This window comes from Hetaerina americana, unplaced genomic scaffold, assembly GCF_022747635.1.
Source record: "Hetaerina americana unplaced genomic scaffold, ioHetAmer1.1.p SCAF_1230, whole genome shotgun sequence".
In the NCBI taxonomy this organism is placed as follows: Eukaryota; Metazoa; Arthropoda; class Insecta; order Odonata; family Calopterygidae; genus Hetaerina; species Hetaerina americana.
This window is the reverse complement of record NW_027286327.1, coordinates 1-5,000: the sequence shown is the minus strand read 5'-3', so window position 1 is coordinate 5,000 and position 5,000 is coordinate 1. Positions and strand designations below refer to the sequence as shown.

General features: G+C 46.1%; 3 non-coding genes across 3 annotated transcripts in view; all 3 read right to left on the bottom strand.

Annotated features, from left to right (window-relative positions):
- LOC139685979 (large subunit ribosomal RNA) overlaps positions 1–118 on the bottom strand; it is a 4,115-nt gene extending 3,997 nt beyond the window's left edge. The window contains exon 1 of the ribosomal RNA XR_011700258.1: positions 1–118. This exon is cut by the window's left edge and continues 3,997 nt beyond it. This is a non-coding gene — a ribosomal RNA (large subunit ribosomal RNA).
- A 224-nt stretch (positions 119–342) lies between these two features.
- On the bottom strand, positions 343–497 carry LOC139685977 (5.8S ribosomal RNA). Its single transcript, XR_011700256.1, has one exon. It is a non-coding gene; the product is annotated as a 5.8S ribosomal RNA (ribosomal RNA).
- A 203-nt stretch (positions 498–700) lies between these two features.
- Positions 701–2,565, bottom strand: LOC139685984 (small subunit ribosomal RNA). Its single transcript, XR_011700263.1, has one exon. It is a non-coding gene; the product is annotated as a small subunit ribosomal RNA (ribosomal RNA).
- Between the last annotated feature and the right edge of the window lie 2,435 nt (positions 2,566–5,000).

The window sequence follows — 5,000 nt, the reverse complement described above, 5'->3', positions numbered from 1 at the left end:
TGGCCCTGGAGTCGATCCCTGTTCGCTCGCCGTTACTAAGGGAATCCTGGTTAGTTTCTTTTCCTCCGCTTATTAATATGCTTAAATTCAGCGGGTGGTCTCACCTGCTCTGAGGTCGGCCCAAATGATATAGTTGCCCGTGGAGAGGGAGTAATAACCGAGCCCCCACCGATCCGCAGGCGAACGCCGTCAAAAAATAACGAAGCGTCTCACCTCGACCGGCGGGGACGGGTCTCGCCCAATCTCCCGCAGAGCCCCCTATCAATCCGGGCGACGATCCATCCCAGCGAGGGATGCTCGTCGCCCCAGTACGCAAACGTTTCCGTTCGCGAACTGAATTGCCGGCCCTCAGCCAGGCGTAGCCCGGGAACAAAATCCGAGGGCTGCAATGTGCGTTCGAAACGTCGATGTTCATGTGTCCTGCAGTTCACAATTCGACGCGCAGTTAGCTGCGTTCTTCATCGATCCACGAGCCGAGTGATCCACCGTTTAGAATTTCTTTCTTTCATTTCATTTTATGTAAAAAATTCGTTTCATCGAAACATACAAACTGGGAATTTTTTCCCTTCTTTGCGAGCGAGTTGGGCGTGTGTCTTTTAAAGCCGGCTTTTGAAAGCCGGGCACCCGACTGCTCGCCTTCTTTGTCCCTTTTTCTCTTCACCAATTCGTTCCAAAGCTACGATTTTATAATCGAAAGCTGTAATGATCCTTCCGCAGGTTCACCTACGGAAACCTTGTTACGACTTTTACTTCCTCTAAATGATCAAGTTTGGCCATCTTTCCAGCAACATCGGCGCCACCGGTGTTGAGGCGGCGAGCGCCGCGCACCAGTCCGAAGGCCTCACTAAATCATTCAATCGGTAGTAGCGACGGGCGGTGTGTACAAAGGGCAGGGACGTAATCAACGCGAGCTTATGACTCGCGCTTACTGGGAATTCCTCGTTCATGGGAAACAATTGCAAGCCCCAATCCCTAGCACGAAGGAGGTTCAGCGGGTTACCCGGGCCTTTCGGCCAGGGAGGACACGCTGATTCCTTCAGTGTAGCGCGCGTGCGGCCCAGAACATCTAAGGGCATCACAGACCTGTTATTGCTCAATCTCGTGCGGCTAGGAGCCGCCTGTCCCTCTAAGAAGATAGCTACGTCGGAAGCATAATAGATTCCGACGCCTAGTTAGCAGGCCAGAGTCTCGTTCGTTATCGGAATTAACCAGACAAATCGCTCCACCAACTAAGAACGGCCATGCACCACCACCCACCGAATCAAGAAAGAGCTCTTATTCTGTCAATCCTACCGGTGTCTGGGCCTGGTGAGGTTTCCCGTGTTGAGTCAAATTAAGCCGCAGGCTCCACTCCTGGTGGTGCCCTTCCGTCAATTCCTTTAAGTTTGAGCTTTGCAACCATACTTCCCCCGGAACCCAAGAGCTTTGGTTTCCCGGAAGCTGCCCGCCGAGTCATAGAAGGAACTTCGGCGGATGGCTAGCTGGCATCGTTTATGGTTAGAACTAGGGCGGTATCTGATCGCCTTCGAACCTCTAACTTTCGTTCTTGATCAACGAAAACGTTCTTGGCAAATGCTTTCGCATCGGTTCGTCTTGCGACGATCCAAGAATTTCACCTCTAACGTCGCAATACGAATGCCCCCGTCCGTCCCTATTAATCATTACCTCGAGTTCTGAAAACCAACAAAATGGAACCGAGGTCCTATTCCATTATTCCATGCACACAGTATTCAGGCGACCAACGGCCTGCTTTGAGCACTCTAATTTGTTCAAAGTAAACGTGCCGGCCCACCAAGGCACTCGGTGAAGAGGACCAAAGAAGGATAACGGAGCCTCGCGGACCCCACCGGCAGGACGTCCGGACCGGCCAGTTGAGCACCGACAAGCGGCGAACCGACCGTCCGAGACACACCTCCGACTACGAGCTTTTTAACCGCAACAACTTTAATATACGCTATTGGAGCTGGAATTACCGCGGCTGCTGGCACCAGACTTGCCCTCCAATAGATCCTCGTTAAAGGATTTAAAGTGTTCTCATTCCGATTACGGGGCCTCGGATGAGTCCCGTATCGTTATTTTTCGTCACTACCTCCCCGTTCCGGGAGTGGGTAATTTGCGCGCCTGCTGCCTTCCTTGGATGTGGTAGCCGTTTCTCAGGCTCCCTCTCCGGGATCGAACCCTGATTCCCCGTCACCCGTTACAACCATGGTAGGCGCAGAACCTACCATCGAAAGTTGATAAGGCAGACATTTGAAAGATGCGTCGCCGGCGCTCAGACCGTGCGATCAGCCAAAAGTTATTCAGAGTCACCAAGGCAACGGACGGAAGACCGACCGATTGGTTTTGTTCTAATAAAAGCACCCCTTCCATCACTGGTCGAGGCACGAGTTTCATGTATTAGCTCTAGAATTACCACAGTTATCCATGTAAGTGTGGGTAAGATCCAAGGAACCATAACTGATTTAATGAGCCATTCGCGGTTTCGCCTTAAAGCGGTTAGTACTGAGACATGCATGGCTTAATCTTTGAGACAAGCATATGACTACTGGCAGGATCAACCAGGGAGCTTGCATGGGCTATGTTCCCGGCGGAATCACCCACCGGGACCACGCTTAGCTCGATTTTCTCGCGAGGAGAACGTTCAATTTTCACCGACTCCGAGCCCACTCGACACCGGGAATCGACCGGGGGTTTCCCGGCAACCCGCATGGCGTCGGTATTTGCCCGAAAATTTATACTTTCGTGTTCCAAATCCAAAAGGGACTAGGTAGAGGTGGGCGAGATCCGAAGAGACCGAGAACCAACCCCGAATCACTTCCTCGCCATTTGCTGACCGGTTGGACTCGCCAATGCGATACTCCACATATAAGTCAAAATCATTTTGGGATCCCCTTGGACATTGCTCAGAATGGCGCAATCGCCGGTGTTTTTCGGAGATTCTGGGCAAAAAGACTGGTCCAAAACGCCGATTTTTTGCGGGACTTAGAAAATTTTCGACCATTTTCCAAAGATTACGTTCTCTCTGCATGTCCTTCCCAGTTTACCCTTACTTCTTACTTTATTATTATTAATCGGCACTTAGAAAATTTTTCCAAGTAATTTATTCGTTTTCAGCGAATAATTTGCGCATTAAATTCGCTTCACTTGCGGATTTTTTCCCGGAAGAATTGCAAAAATCGTTACATCAGTTACAAACCAAGTCAACCTTTCAACATATATATATCGTTACTTAACACTTAATTCATTTTCCTCGACATTATAAGCCAGGCATGGAAATATCCCCTTCCCTCGCCCATATTTCGCAATATCCAAAAAAAAGCAATTTTTAATCGTTTGTTTGGACTTGTACGTTCCCTTCATTGCCTTTATTTAATAAAAAGGGTAGTGATATCCTCATGGAAACGGCTTTCATGTAAAGGAATAATAGCCGTTCTTATTATTGACCGTGTTAGTCACCGTGGACAGATGGGATTCGCTCCGGATAAGTCGGTTCTCAACCAGCCATAACATTTACTCCGCGTTGGAGAACCATGTCAATTTCCAAAAGTTTTAGGCCTTGGGATTTTTTTTCTTCGTACTCACATTCACGGTGCGAAGTTTCAACGTTTTTCTTCCAAGGATAAAAATTTTCATTTTTCAATTCGATTTTTACGTAATTTTGATCACCGAAATGCAAGGTAGCATTTCTCATGTATAATTATTCAGATTAAAATTAATGGAGCGGTATCATACTTTATTTAAACCCAATATCTTTGAAAAAAGGAGTAACATATTGATGCCATTAAACATGTGTTACCATACCAGCCGGGATTTGATGCTCCAAAGGCTGTCAAGGTGCGTCTAAAAAAATTGATAATGCAAGCACTATTTTCCATGTTTCCAGGTCCAATATCACGTGGTGTAATTAAGTAACGGCGGAAATCATCGATTAGACCTAGGTTTCCATGTAAAACACGCCAGAAGAATACCTCGCAAGTTTCGCGAAAAAGTCATCCCGGCACTGCGGGTCCAAAACTTTTTTCCAAATAACGCATACAAATTTCAAAATTTTCCCAACACAGACCGATTGGTAAATTAGAGAGGCGCCCAAATTTTCATTTAATGCAATATAAGGTATTAAAACACCCTTGGAGGAAAAACTTAAGATGAAATTTAAAACGCCCACTTTCTCATCCCGGCACTGCGGGGGGGAGGAAAATATATAATTGAAAATATTACGTATACAAATGAAAATTGCGAACAACGACTGATTGCAAAAGTAGAGAGGCGACCAAATCATCATGTAATGCAAGAAAAGGTTTTAAAATACCCGTGGAGGGAAAACTGAAGACCGAAATTGAAACTCGCCATTTCTCATCCCGGCACTGCGGGGGAGAAAAATATATGTTTGAAAAAAATTACGTATAAAAATGAGAATTTCCTAACAAAGACTGATTGCATAAGTAGAGAGGCGCCCAAATTTTCATTTAACGCATTAAAAGGTTTTAAAAACACCCGTGGAGGAAAAACTAAGCGAAATTGAAACTCGCCATTTCTCATCCCGGCACTGCGGGGGAAAATTTTGTTTCCAAAAATTACGTGTAAATATGAAATTTTTCCCAACAAAAACTGATTGTTAAGGTAGACGGGCGACCAAATTTTCATTTAATGCTGTAAAAGGTACTAAAAAACCCTTGCAGGAAAAACTTATGACCGAAGTTCACACTCGCCATTTCTCATCCCGGCACTGCGGGGAGAAAAATATATGTTTCAAAAAATTACGTTTAAAAATGAGAATTTCCTAACAAAGACTGATTGCATAAGTAGAGAGGCGCCCGAATTTTCATTTAATGCAATAGAAGGTTTTAAAACACCCGTGGAGGAAAAACTAAAGACCGAAATTGAAACTCGCCATTTCTCATCCCGGCACTGCGGGGGAAAATTTCGTAAGTGCAATTCACCCCGTTACTGCGGGTGAATTTTGAATCATTTTTCCAAGTCTTCGGAATCACTCTATTTCC